The following is a 16,425-nucleotide window of genomic DNA, read 5'->3' as shown; positions in this document are numbered from 1 at the left end:
TCTAATATTTTATTTATATAATAATTTGATAATATTGTATAATATTAACCTAAAATTAAATATTTTTTAATTCGATAAAGTTTTATAAATATTAGTTGAATTGGTTAATTCCTTCAAATTATTGAACAATATATATTTTTTTTAAAATAGTATAAAATGTATTAAATTAAATGCTACAATATAGTATAGATATAAATTTTATTTGAATAATTCAAAATATTTGTACAATATTATCTTGATCAATAAATATTGTTTATCTAAAAGATTTTTTTCAAAATGCTAGTTTTTTTGAAGTGAAATATGAAAAATAAATCGATTTAATATATCATCGTAGTTTTAACAAATCTCGTGAGATCTCATATCAAATTTCAAATATTTTTAAAATCGGGACAAGTCCCAAAACACTATTGCTCTACTAATGAAGTTAGTAATTTTAATATATATAATCAATTGACTTGATCGTATAAGTATCTCAAACACATTAATTTATATTAATATAATATATCAAAAAATTTCACATTATTGGTAAGATATTCTCGTCGAACTTGTAATTTAAATTTACAAAACGTAGAATGTGACAATGTTTTTCGGCTAGTCATGTAGTCAAATTTCGAGTATTTTTTGAATAATGAGCCAAATTCTGATTTCAAATTCAAAATAAACTAAAATTCATAGACTCATTATAATTCGAACTTATCTAAATATTTAATACCAATCTAGATTATTTATATATAGGCGATTCTATTTTCAATATATTTTTTAAAAATTATATATGTACATTTTAATTATTATTTTTAATAAAAAATATGTTAAAATTATATGAGATATATTTTCAAACTAAAAAATAATAATAAATAAGATAATAATCCATTTATGTACTATGCCTAACTTTATATCTGTATTTCAATTCTTAAAAATTAATTGTACAAATATTCAAGTAACTATCATTTTTTTTGCAGAATTCAAGTAGCTATCTTTAAAGTTAAATAAAATATTCCTTTAGCACACTTACATATTATATGTATGATAAAAAACACATGTGACAATATGGCGTAGTGGTATGAGGTTATATAGAAGAATGAAGCAATTCGAGTTCGATTCTCACAAAATAAGAATCCGATACGTGGAGTGAAGGTATGTCGTCAAAGCCCGATCATATCCAATATGTTATTAGCATATGATAGTTACATCAGGACCAAAAGTAAATAATGACAAATCCTCTATTTTTTTCAGTTTAAAACAGTTTCGAAGATCGGGTCAGGAGATTTTGATCAAGTCTGTGGGTCAAGCTCTGTCATCCTACGCGATGAGCGTGTTCTTCCCTCCGCTCAAATTGACTTGTAGGTGAAGATTTTTTGGAGTCGAAACTAGGCAACAATCCTAGCTTTGTGTGGCGTAGTATCTGGAAAGCAAATGAGGTGGTGCAGGAAGGTTTTAGATGGAGAATTGGGTCGGGTACAAAAATCAACATCACATGACAACTATGGTTAGTTGACGAATCTAATCCCTATTTTACGTCTAATACTAAGGGCCTTCTGAATAATAAAATATCGGCGCTACAGAAAAATGATATAAAGTAATGTGATCATGATTTAATTCGTGATATGTTTAATGAGAGGGACCCGAATTGTATCATAAATGTGTCTGCGGAACGATGATGACACCATATACTGGATTTATAATAATACATGGGTTTATTCAGTGAAGTGTGCATATAACATGATTCAAAGATAGAAAGGACTCAATTTGCTATGACGCGCTCTTTCAAATTATCCGTTAACGAAGAAGATACAATTAGCTCGTAAAACATGTTCAGGTGGATAAAAGGTGCCCAATTTATTTGAATGTATGTTCAGGAGTTGAAACCATAACCCATATGCGAGATCGTCACTGTCAGTTGAGCAATCTGGCATGTAAGAAATTCCCTTGTCTTGAATGAAAAATGTTCATTTGCTAAGTATTGTTGCTTCTGCAAATCAGTACCTTTTACAATGGAGACAAGCTCAAATTCTCTATAGTAATGCTCTGTTCTAAATATTAAGAGAAGGGGACGGAGCCACAAATTGGGTTAGGCCTCAGGTGAACACAATAAAGGTAACAGTTGATGTAACATTATTTACAGACCAAATGGAGTAGGGTTTTAGTTTGATCTCCACAAACTCAACATGTCAGTTGGTCGTCGTAACAAAATGCTACTCATGAAGTAACATAACAGAAGTTGCAGACGCAATGGATGTAAAGGAAGCATTGTCTTGGATTAAACAGAAGAGTTGGTTATGGGTGGAGCTGATATTGGATTCTTTAACTGTTGTGTAGACGATCCACAACAAGGTTCCAATGCGTTTGAGGCTCGGTCAGATTATTGAGCATTGTCCTAGAAAGATTGGTCTTTTGAACAAAGTTTTTTTGTATTTTATCAAACGATCTGCAAATATGGTAACCCATCAATTTGCGAGGGTTTCGTACAAATACCCATATCGTAATATCCTATTAAATTAAGAGATAATATTTTGTCGGCATTAGTAATAAAATAAAACTCTCATTTTTCGTCAGAAAAACATTACGAAAACATTAGTTACATGTTCAATGTTTACTAGCAGAAAAATATACAAAACATGAACAAAGATTAAAATTCTAAATTAGTGAGAATTTATACTTTTATGCAAATAGTATTATATACATATTTACTTGTAGAAAAATGAATATGATGACAATATATATAAGATAGATTAATTGATTTATGTAATTATAAAATTATTTAATTATGTAGTTATAGTTGGAACTCAACTAAGTAAAAATTATTAAAATACTAATATTGCTAAAATAATATTTTTCCCGGTCCTAACATAATCCAGGCAGTGTATATGTACTTTCAATAAAATAGTATATTTTTCTTATTCCGAGATAATTACTTTAAAGAGATTTAACTAAGATTATACTGTATAGAAAATTACAACTCATGAAAATTAAAGAAATTAGATTAAATTAATTAATCATGTAGTTGCGGAGAATCGATAACCAAAATTTGATATTTTGATACTATTAAATCTTATCTTATCGAAAGTGTGTTTTCCTATATAGATTATTATTATTTTAATGATTGATTTAGCTATACTAGTATATGTTTTTCGTATTTTATCAAAAAGTATTTTGATATTAAGTTATTGTTGTTTTAATGATTGATTTAAATATGATATATATTTATAGGCGTTAATCAAAAAAATTTATCAATTATCTTTTAATTAGTGAAAAAATAGAAAAAAAATCCGTTTTTTTTGTAAATCATTACTCCTTCAATCCCACTCAATTCTTTTTTATATTGGATTTTTTACATTGGATTTAGGCATGGAGACTAAGAAAAAGTATAAATTAATGAGGAAAAGTAAGAAAATTGTATATAGTGGTGGAGCCAAATTATTTTTAAATATATAAAGTGTTTATAGTGGGGGAAATAGCCGGTGAAGTTAATTTTTGTATTATAAAAATTTATTATTTTTAAAAATTTTTGTATTGTAAATAATTGAAAAGTACGTCTAATAAAGAAATGAATGTAACAAAAGGGAGTACTGTGTACCCGGGTTTCTTGTCTCAACATGGATAGTCATGTTGGCTCTGGAGGAGCTGGGGAGTAAAGCCGAGTGTACTGCCTACCCGGATTGCCCATCACAACTAGTTTGTCTCGTGTAGTTTCGTGTCATTTATTTTCCTTTCATGTACTTAAATGTCAAACACAAAATCAATCATGTTTAGAGATTGTGTACTTTAGCGTTCGTACATCTTTGTTTTGTGTCATTTGGTTTCGTGTTTTAGTGTAAAATGAATATCAATATAAATTAAAAGTAAATTAATTAAAATATTAGATTTTTAGATAAATTATTTGCAAAATATGTTAATAATATATTTAGATCACATTTTATATTAAAAAATCAAGTTTTATTTTAAAAATTGAATGTATCCGTTATAAATACACATATATTAATCATAGATATTAAGATTTAATTGTAATATTTATTTATGTCATGTAATTTGTTTCGTATCGTATGCTCTGGGTACTTTTTTGTGTTTATATACTGTACTAAAAAAATTAATATAAACACCAAATTTTCGTATATGTAAATCGTGTCGTGTACAAAATTGTCATTTTATCCTGGATAATGGGTACACGGAGCTAGTTAGTTGATGGGACGATATCGTATAGGCTACGATTTATTTGCTTTAGGCCTCTTTCAGTTGTTTACACTATTATCTATTTTCTTCTTATTTTTTGGCATCCCAATTGGGGGTAGGGCTCCATGGCCCCTTGCACCTATGGTACTATAGCAGTTAATAGTTGGTTGGCCTATTAAACCTAGCTATCAATAAACCCCTTATTATGTCCTTATTAATGAATTTTAGCAACTTTTAAACATCAAATACAAAACTGCAAATTTGATATTTCCCTTCAAAAACAACTACAACATGTTTTTGGGGATTAAAAATTACAGCTTAAAACTTATTTTCTTCTTTCGCGTGGCAATAAATAAACAAATTCTACTCATTTGACCATTAGAGCAACCACAACGGAGGCGTGTTTGCTGCACGGGGACTTGAGAATTGTCCCAGGATCGCTTACTGTACAAGATTTTGCATTGTATGAAACCATAAAAAATTGGCTAGTCTTTCCATGGTGGGTCGTCCCACTTTGTAACTTTTTTAATTTTATATAATAGTTTTACAGAGATTGGCAGGAAATTGGTATGAAAGAGAATTAAATGCATGTGCTATTCTACTATACTTATACTACCATGCACCATTTATTTGTAAAAGATAATAATTATAACGTTTATTTGTAAAAGATAATAATTATAACGTTAAAGTGATAACGCTTATGTAACATATATATTAAAAATAGTAACATTTTAGTCTTATAAATACAAACTTCAAATCCCTTATTCATATCTTCGCTTCTTAAAAATATTTTCAACTAATTTTTCTACCAAAAAATGAATCCAAATAATTCTCAAAATTCAAACCCTCAATTTTCATATCCATATCTATATCCATTTCCAAATTCAAATTCTTATTTTCCATATTCACCAAATTTAAGTTTTACTCCACAAATTCCGAATTCTCAATATCAATTTCCACAATCTCAAAATTCTCAATTTCCATTTTCGTATCCTCCAAATTCTCCATACTAGTCTCCATTTCCTCCTTTTCAATATCCTCCAAATTCTCCATATCAGTATTTGATGATGTGCTACAAGTCCTGCTCCAGAGGTAAATTTTAATATCAAAGAAAATAATTATAATATGAGATATAACTTAATTGATGGAATATATCCTGAATGGTCAACATTCGTTAAAACGATAGAAGTGAATTATTTTTAAAATATCAAGAAGGCCAACGAAAAGATGTTGAACGAGTGTTTGGTGTGTTACAATCGCGTTTCGCAATTGTACGTGATCCAACACGCTTTTGGGACAGAGCGAATCTTGGGAGAATCATGAGAGCATACATCATAATACATAATTTGATTGTTGAAGACAAGAGGGACACATATGTCACTCAATTTGGTCCACTACCAACTTATGATGATCCAACAAATGATTTACCGGAACCAAACTTAGGTGAAGAATCTTTTATCCCGTATGAAACATATATTCAAAACCGTATGTAGATTCATGATAAAGGATACATCGTCAGCTACAAAATGACTTGGGTGAGCATAGCTTGCAGTTCCATAATAAATGTTTGTTGTGAATATGTTGTGAACTTGATGATTTCATTAACAAAACACCTTAGTAGATTTTACTAAGTGAAAAATGTAGCACTCGACGGATAAGGATTGTAGTCCCGACGGATGACTCAATATAGTCCCGACGGATGATGATTTATTATCCATCGAGTGAGTAGCTTGTGTATGTAGCACATTTCTGCATACACATTGTTTAGATTCTGTAGTAGTACTCAAGTTATGTTGACTTTAACTAGATATGCAGAATAGGTTGATTAATTGTACATAGATGATGTCTTGTAATTCTGCATAAATAAAATGAAGTCAAGTGCCAGAAAGCTACCCGACGGATAAACAACTGTTAGATATATTTGATAATGTCATGGCTAATATGTTTTATGTTTAGCTTTCAGATCTTACTTGAACAGGATAAATCAGTATTTAACTGTTGATCAGTACTTATACTGGAAGTCAGGACTTAAGGATATCAGTACTTATGTTATCAGGAGATAATCATCAGAAGATAGATATCAGAACTTAAGTGCTGAAGGACGATCAGATAAGGACAGTAGCTGATTAAAGGAAAAAAGATCAAGATAAACATAAGAAGAGATATGCATGAAGAAGGAATTCTGTAAAGAATGGAATACTTGGAAGAAAAGATATCTGATTGATATATTTTAGGAAGCAGAATTATATTCCATATCAATTAGCGATTATCTTGTAACTGTGTAGTATATAAACACAAACATAGGGTTTACACTATAAGTGTTATCATTATTAGAGAAGATTATTCATTGTAACCCTAGCAGCTCTCGTGATATTTGTTCATCACTGAGAGGTAACAGTTCCATACTGTAACAGAGTTTATTGTTTCAATAAAGTTTGTTTTCTGTTACTTAAGTTCTTAAAGTTCGATTTGAGTGTACTATACACTGTATTCACCCCCTCTACAGTGTGTGTGTGACCTAACAACAACAATGCCACTCGACGGATGATCAACAAGGAAACCTGACGGATGATCATGAACCCGACGAATAAAGAATTCAAACATCTGTTGACAGTGACAACACAGTCACATGTGTCGAGTGTATGCAAATGGAATGTGGAAGCCTATTCAACTGAGATTTAGAGAACAAAGAAGCATTGCCATTTCCATGCTATTATGAAGATATTCAAAGATGCTGGAATAGAGTAATGAAGCAGTATAGTATTAGACTTGATAGGTTTTGTTTTATTATATTGTCTTATTACTTTGTAATCTTGGTGATATATAAACCAAGAAGTAGCAAATAGAAAAAAAAGAACACTAAGCAAGAATTTCTCAGAGAAACATTTGTAAGCTGCATCCTTAACATTTCTCTGTAATCTTGTTATTCTTATTTGTAAGCAGCTGTGAGCTATTTTGCTACACAGAGTTCTCTTGATATAATATATATCTCTGGTGGATACTTTCAAATCCACCAGAAAGTTTTTAAATACTTGTGTTTTTAATTACTTGTGTTTTGATTCATTCCAAGTTATTATTCCGCACTTTCCAAATCAATTCACTCAGATATATATTTTAAGATAGAACACTTTTTAAACCAAGAAAAAGTTTCAAGAATTCCATTCAACCCCCCTTCTGTAATTTTTATTGCATTGTTAGGGACTAACAATTGGTATCAGAGCAAGCTCTTAATAAACAAAGAGTTTAAAGATCACAACAAAACAACAAGATGAACAAGAAGGATGTTGGAGTCAAGATTCCTTTTCTGGATAAAGATAATTACCATCACTGGAAGGTAAAGATGCATCTTCATTTACTTTCTCAAGATGAGGCCTATGTAGATTGCATAGAGAGAGGCCCTCATATACCAATGAGAGCTGCAACTGGAAATAAGCCATCTGTCCCCAAGCCAAGGCATGAATGGTCTGATCCTGATATTGAACAAGTCAGGAAAGATAAGAAGGCCATGAATATCTTGTTCAATGGAGTTGATGGTGACATGTTTGACAACATCATCAATTGCAAAACTGCCAAGGAGGTTTGGGATACAATATAGATTATCTGTGAGGGCACTGAGCAAGTTAGAGAAAACAAGATGCAGCTACCGATTCAGCAATATGAGCATTTTCATAGTGAAGAAAGTGAGTCTCTCACTGACATTTTTAGTAGGTTTCAAAAACTACTAAATACTCTGAAGTTGCATGAAAGGGTCTATCAGACAAAAGACTCAAATCTTAAATTCCTTAGATCTCTTCCAAAGGAATGGAAACCTATGATAGTCTCATTAAGAAACTCTCAAGATTACAAAGAGTTTACTTTAGAGAGACTGTATGGCATCCTGAAAACTTATGAGCTTGAAATAGAGTAAGATGAGAGGATGGAGAGAGGAAAGAAGAAAGGAGGATCCATTGCACTAGTTGCTGAGTTAGAGAAAGAGAAGGAGATGAAGATGGAAGCTGTTGAATTAACTTCAAAGGTCTGTGAAAATAAGGGTGTTAGATATATTTGATAATGTCATGGCTAATATAATTTATATTTATATTTCAGATCTTACTTAAACAGGACAAATCAGTACTTAACCGTTGATCAGTACTTATACTGGAAGTCAGGACTTAAGGATATCAGTACTTATATTATCAGGAGATAATCATTAGAAGTTAGATATCATAACTTAAGTGATGAAGGACGATCAAATAAGGACAGTAGCTGATTAAAGGAAAGAAGATCAAGATAAACATAAGAAGAGATATGCATGAAGAAGGAGTTCCGTGAAGAATGGAATACTTGAAAGAAAAGATATCTGATTGATATATTTTAGGAAGCAGAATTATATTCCATATCAATTAGCGATTATCTTGTAACTGTGTAGTATATAAACACAGACATAGGTTTACACTATAAGTGTTATCATATTCGAGAAGATTATTCATTGTAACCCTAGTAGCTCTCGTGATATTTGTTCATCACTGAGAGGTAACAGTTCCATACTGTAACAAAGTTTATTGTTTCAATAAAGTTTGTTTTCTGTTACTTAAGATATTAAAGTTCGATTTGATTGTATTATACACTGTATTCACCCCCTCTACAGTGTGTGTGACCTAACAAGTGGTATCAGAGCCTACCTGTTAACACACATACAGTTAAAGATACAAACACAATCATGTCTGACACAGAAACTCCAACTAAGCCTACCAAAACTGAGGAACCACCAAAGACACAAATTCAGAGTCGGTATGAGACCATCAGAGTTCCCATACTGAGACCATCTGAATATCCCATATGGAAGGTAAGGATGACCATGTTCTTGGAAGCAACAGATCCAGAATACCTTGATAGAATCAAGGAAGGGCCTCATAAACCAACCAAGCTTGCTGTTGCAGTTGCAGGTGAAGCAGCAAAGACTGTACCAAAGGAAAAGAGTGATTATACTGCTGAAGATATAGCATCAATTGCTAAGGATGCTAAGGTACGACACTTACTGCATAGTGCCATTGATAATGTAATGTCAAACAGGGTAATCAACTGCAAGACTGCTAAGGAGATATGGGATGCTCTGGAAATAAGGTGTCAGGGAACTGACACAATTAAGAAGAACACGAAGACAATACTCACTCAAGAGTATGAACACTTTGACTCAAAGACTAATGAGTCATTGAATGATTTATATGATAGATTTGTCAAACTTTTGAATGATTTGTCATTGGTTGATAAAGAGTATGATCTTGAAGATTCAAACCTTAAATTCCTGTTAGCTCTTCCTGAATGCTGGGATTTGAAGGCAACAACAATAAGAGACAACTACAATCTTGATGAAATAACTCTTGATAAAATCTATGGAATGCTCAAGACTCATGAATTGAGATGGAACAAAGAAGCAAGAGGAAAGGAGGAAAGTCAAGGACAGTTGCTCTTAAAGCTGAAGAAGAATCCCCCAAAGCAGCTTCCTCAAGGAAAGACCATGGTAAAGCTCTTGTTATAAAGTCTGATACTGAGTCATCAAGTTTTGAAAGTGACGATGACTCAGATTCTGAAAGCTTGCCTGAGACTGATGCTGATGAGGAGATGATGAAGCTGTGTGCTCTTATGGTGAAAGGAATCACAAAAATTGCATACAGGAAGTTCAGGAAGGGAAAGAAGTTTTCCAGGAAAGGCATAAGTTCTGATAAGAAGAATTTTAGAAGATCTGAAGGCAGACGAGGAAAGTCTGACAGAGGAGATTATACCAATGTTAAATGCTATAACTGTGGTGAGAAAGGCCACATATCTCCTGATTGCAAAAAGGTAAAGGGTGACAAAGGCAAGGATCTTGTCACAAAGCAGAAAAGCTGGACAGACATCTCAGACTCTGAAAGTGAGGAGAACTATGCATTAATGGCAAATGCTGATAAAGAAAGTGCTGAGAGCAGTTCTGAAGCTGCTGAAACAAAGGTACCTCAAACTACTTATGCTTTTCATACTGATGATATTAATGAGTTGAGAAGATATCTTAAAACCATGTTTGTTAGTTATAGAGATCAAACTTTAACATGTGAAAGATTAACTTCTGAATATCTTGCTTTTAAGAAAAGAAATGATTTTTTAAAAAAAAGAGTTAGTCATGTTTCATCAAACTCAGAAGGATAGAAATGATGCTTTCTATGTTAGGGATGAAGTGCTAAAAATGAATGAATCTCTAAAAACTGAGTTAGAAAAGGAAAGCGAGATTATCAGAACTTGGACTAATTCTGGCAAAACAACTCAAAATTTGCTAAGTAGTGGAAACTGGAAAGAGGGCTTAGGTTATGGAGAGGATAAGAATGATAAAGGAACTGAAGAAATTAAGCCTGTTGTTAAGCAAAAGCCAAAGTTAAAACCTGTTAAGTTTGTAACTGTAAAGTCTGAAAATGAGAAATCAGAAGTTAAAGAGGAATTAACTTCTGACAAACTAAAACAGGAAAAGACAGCTGAAGTAAACATAGGCTTAATGACAAAGAAGCAGCTTAAGCATAAGCTGAAAGATGTTAAGAATGCAAACAAGGTAAAATCACCTAGGAAAAATAGGAATGGAAAGGAAGGTGTGAATAAAAGCAATAATTATAAACATGTTGCTGATGCTCCTAGGAAAACATGTCATAACTGTGGAAGTTCTAATCATCTGGCTTCTTTTTGCAGGAAGAATAAGAATATTAACTCCTTACCTTCAAAATCAGGAGTTAAAAGTCAGTCTATTAGATAGAAACCACAAAATCCTTGTTTTCATTGTGGTAGTTTATGGCATTCCATTTATACTTGTAAGGAATATCATAGTTTGTACTAAGATTATTATCAAATAAAACCTTCTTTGAAGAAAGTTTCCATTGTTCCTTCTAGTGTAAATTCTGATTCAAAGTCTGATAATGTAAGTTCTGAAAAGAAAAATGTTAACATAAACTCTGATGCTAAATCCGCTGCAAATGTTAACAAACTTAATAAGACCAAAGGATCCAAGCAAGTCTGGGTCCTTAAAACTAATAATTAGTGGTCTTTGTGATTGCAGGGCAACAGGAAAAATATTCTAGTTCTGGACAGTGGATGTTCAGGACATATGACTGGAAATAAGGCCCTGCTATCAGACTTTGTGGAGAAAGCTGGCCCAAGTGTTTCCTATGGAGATGGCAACATTGGAAAAACATTGGGATATGGCAATATCAATCTTGGGAATGTCATAATTAAAGAAGTAGCTCTGGTCTCAGGACTTAAACACAATCTGTTGAGTATAAGTCAAATCTGTGACAGAGGTTATCATGTTGATTTCTTTGAAGAACACTGTGAAATTGTGAGTAAATCTAAAGGCAAAGTTGTTCTGAAAGGATACAGGCGTGGTAACATTTATGAAGCTAAGCTTTCAACAAGTACTGATGGTTCTGCAATCTGTCTGATGAGTAGAGCATCAATTGAAGAAAGCTGGAATTGGCACAAGAAACTCTCTCATTTAAATTTCAACAATATAAATGAACTGGTCAAGAAAGATCTTGTGAGAGGATTGCCAAAGTCAGTATTTGCTCCTGATGGTCTTTGTGATTCATGTCAGAAGGCCAAACAAAGAAAATCTTCATTCAAGAGCAAGACTGAATCATCAATTCTTGAGCCTTATCATCTATTACATGTTGATCTATTTGGTCCAGTGAATGTCATGCTATTGCAAAGAAGAAGTATGCGTTGGTCATAGTGGATGAGTTCACCAGATACACATGGGTGTATTTCTTGCACACAAAAAGTGAAACTGCATCTATCTTGATTGATCTTGTCAAACATCTGGATAAATTGCTCAAAGATTCTGTGAAAATCTTAAGGAGTGATAATGGCACTGAGTTCAAGAATTTGATGATGGAAGAGTTCTGCAAAAACCATGGAATAAAGCAGGAATTTTCTGCTCCTGGGACTCCAGAGCAAAAAGGAGTTGTTGAAAGGAAGAATAGAACTCTCATTGAAGCTGCACGTACAATGCTTGAAGAAGCAAAGCTTCCAACCTATTTCTGGGCTGAAGCTGTGCAGACTGCTTGTTTTACTCAAAATGCAACACTTATTAACAAGCATGGAAAAACACCATATGAGATGGTGAAGAAAAAGAAGCCAAATCTGAAGTACTTTCATGTATTTAGATGTAAGTGTTTTGTTCTCAAGACTCATCCTGAACAGCTATCCAAGTTTGATCTAAAAGCTGATGAAGGAATCTTTGTTGGATATCCACTTTCCACAAAAGCCTTCAGAGTCTATAATTTGAGAACAAAAGTGGTCATGGAATCTATCAATGTCTCTTTTGATGACAAGAAGATTACTGGTCTTGAAGATTTCATTGATCATGATCAGATGAGATTTGAAAATGAAGACTCAAATTCTGATACTGAAAATCCTGACAGTCTAAGTCATGATACTGTAAACTTTGATGGATTAAACTTTGATGTTATTGAAACTGTGGTGACTACGTCAAAGGAAGATGCACCAATGCAGGGGGAGCATACTCAAGATCCTACCATATCTCAAGAAACATCAGAACATACATCTGTCTCTTCAAGTTCTGATTCGTCAAGTTCTGATAAGCCATGTTCTGATAGTGCTGAAAATCTAAATTCTGAAGAATCCAACTCAGAGAGCATAGTTTCAGGGGGAGCATCAGAAAATGAAAATGAAGACAGCATGGATCATAGAGGAGCATCCAGTTCTAGAAAAAACCTTCCATCTGCAAGGAAGTGGACAAAGTCACATACACCTGATTTGATAATTGGAAATCCTGATGCAGGTGTCAGAACTAGAACAGGTACTTCAAATGAATGTCTTTACAATTCTTTTCTCTCTCAGACTGAGCCAAAGAAAGTGGAAGAAGCTCTTCAAGATGCTGATTGGGTGCAAGCAATGCAGGAAGAGTTAAATGAGTTTGAAAGAAACAAAGTCTGGACCCTAGTGCCAAAACCAAAGAATAGATCTGTTGTTGGTATAAAGTGGGTATTCAGAAATAAAATTGACAGTGAAGATATAATTACAAGGAATAAGGCAAGGCTGGTTGCAAAAGGATATTCTCAACAGGAGGGAATTGACTATGATGAAACATTTGCACCAGTTGCTAGGTTAGAAGCCATAAGGATATTTTTGGCTTATGTTGCTCACAAAAAGTTTACTGTCTTTCAAATGGATGTGAAAAGTGCTTTTCTCAATGGAGAATTGGAGGAGGAAGTATATGTTGAACAACCTCCAGGCTTTGTAGATTCCAAATATCCAGATTATGTCTACAGGCTTGATAAAGCACTTTATGGACTTAAGCAAGCTCCTAAAGCATGGTATGAGACTTTAGCTCAGTTTCTTCTGGAAAGTGGATTCAACAGAGGAACAATAGACAAAACACTGTTCTACCTCAACCATGGAAAGGACTTACTTCTCGTCCAGATTTATGTTGATGATATCATTTTTGGGTCTACAAATGACAGACTTTGCAAGAAGTTTGCCAAACTAATGCAGTCAAGATATCAGATGAGTATGATGGGGGAACTTAGCTATTTTCTGGGCCTTCAAGTCAAGCAGAATGAAGAAGGCACTTTTATTTGTCAAACTAAGTACACCAGAAACTTGCTAAAGAAATTCGGAATGCAAGATTGTTCAAGTGCATCCACTCCCATGGCCACTGCAACAAAACTGGATAAGGATACTGGTATATCTTATTACTAAGTCACAAATTAGAATAATGCTACTCATCTGTTTAAGTTCTGATTCTAGTAAAAACTGCTGAATGTACTAAGTGCTGATAAACCTCACTTATCAAAAGAAGAAGAACAATAATCAAAGAATAATATCAGGTACTCCTTTGAGATCTAGAGTAAAAATGTGAAAGGGACGACCCAAGTGCAAAGCTGGTATTAAGTAAATATGCATTAGAAAAGCAAAATATTTTCTTGGTGACTTTTCACACTCTATGATTACTGGAGAAATACTTTGATAATAGCATTAATTCTGATAAGCAGTCGTGACTCACTTACACTGAGAAGCCACTGTAAAATAGAATTTAAAAAGATGCATAAAATTAGCACAAAATAGCTGAGGTGGACTCAAGCATGAACTCATTCATCCGTAGGTATTCAGGATAATGACAGCTCTTTAGCAAAATTTTAGTTATGCCTTATTTCTAAGATGTACTGAAGTGAATCAGACTTTACTCCTTGTCTGGAATTTAGCTTAATGCACACACTAATCATTCCATCTGAATGATGAAAATTACTGTGGTGGTCTATGTTGTTTTAGATAAACAGTCATTGTGTCATTTTGCACTAACTCTGAGGACAAGTTCTGGTTGCATATTCTGACGATTAAGTTCTGAAGAGTATAACTCAGAACTTGTATGAGGATTTACTTAGATAGGCATTCCTTTTTCGAGTTAAGAAATTATATTCTGATGACTGTTAAGTTATGATATTACAGTCTAATTCTTTACTTGGCTTATTTGTGGATAAAATTTAATAACAGTCTCGGTTCAAACTAGAATATGTTGAAGTGGAAGATTAATAGTCACTATGGTTAGGGTTAATGGTATTCGTACTTGAACAGTCCACTTTTACTTGTTTCTTGTGCGCATTCAACCATTTTTTCTCCTTCCAATGAATGTTATTCTTTTTCAAAGTCTGGGGAGACGAGGTAGAATTAATTCTACCTGTCAGCATTAAATACTTTTACATCTCCTGGCATTCTCTTGCCTATATAAGCAGCCACTTCACATCAGCCTTCCCATCAAATTCTTTCTCACAAACTTACCTTCATACTTTTTCTTTCAGAAACGCAATGGTCAGATACAACATGTTTTTGAACTACCAAAACTTCACTATGGAGCTAAGCTGTGCCGACTGGCAGCAGGAATGGCACGTCACGGCCATTCCTGAGGAGATATGGGACTCTGTCCCACAGGAGGTACTGACCCACCTCCTGTTCTTCTATATGGATTACCATCGCCATCTGGAGCGATTGGAGGAGGAAAGGCTGGAAGCTCTCCACCAGCAAGAGCGAATCATCCGACTCGCCATTCTGTTTATCGAGAGTAGGAAGAAGAAATGATTTAATCTCGTCTTCATCCTGTTTTTCTTCATCATCAGCTTTGTCAGGCTTCTTAGCTAGGACTAAGGCTATTGATGTTAGGTTTAGCAGCTTAGGGAAATCTTGTATAAATTCTGATGTAATCTCAATTTCATGAATGTATTCACTTGATATATTAATGAAATTTGTTTTTGTTTCAAGATTCTGTCTCTAAGATATTTTGTAATGCATTGATAAATCCTGATTGATATTCTGATGACCATATAAATTCTGTTTAAATTTAAGTTCTGACTTTCCTTTATCAATACTTATTCATATGATTTATCTTGGTCATTTTCACTTGACTTATTTTCAGAATATTAATGTTGCAGTGAAAAATAATTCCATAAGTGGGAACGACTTCAATTTTGAATTCAAACCATTTCACCTTAATTAATGGCATATCTGGGTAAGTGGAACGGTTTTTTCCTTGAAAATAGGCGAGTGGGTAAGTAATAATTACTGTTTTCTCGAGCCCAGTAACTATCCGTTATTACTGCATGTCTGACAGGTGTCCAACGGTAACATTTTTTTCAGAGTATAAGTACGACAGAGAGAGGATTTCTTTAATCTTTTATTTCCTTCATATTTTTTTCTCTCTACTTGCTTTTACTCTCACTTTCTCTCATCTTCTCACGTTGGTTTTTCATACAGACATTTTATCAAACACCTAACAGGCACTTTTTCATCTAAATTTTTCACATGGCACCTAAGGATTTAATCATTGATGGAGCTAAGTTTGTTCCAAACAACTATGCTGCAATTCTTGATCATGCTGAAGCTCCATCTGAATTGCATTTTGTGCAAGATCTTCTTGCACACAGTGAGATTGGGTATGCATTAACCCAGCCTTCAGTCTTTTCGAGCCAACAAGTTCTGACGTTTTGGCGGACTGGGCACTTTGATGATGGTGGTAAACATGGCACTCCCAGTATTGTTTTCGAAGTGGGTGATTCATCTTATGCAGTTACTCCTGGTACAATACGCAGGGATCTACATCTCCCAGAAGAGTGTACTTTTTCAATTCCAGAGGAATCAGCTCTTCAGGAGTTAATGGCTAATTTGGGATATGAAAAGAGTTTGGCAAAACTTGGGCAGTTGAAACGGGCTCATATCAGAAGAGAATGGAGCTTCTTCTTCGACTACGTC

This window comes from Apium graveolens, chromosome 4, assembly GCF_009905375.1.
Source record: "Apium graveolens cultivar Ventura chromosome 4, ASM990537v1, whole genome shotgun sequence".
In the NCBI taxonomy this organism is placed as follows: domain Eukaryota; kingdom Viridiplantae; phylum Streptophyta; class Magnoliopsida; order Apiales; family Apiaceae; genus Apium; species Apium graveolens.
Note: the sequence above shows the minus strand (reverse complement) of the source record.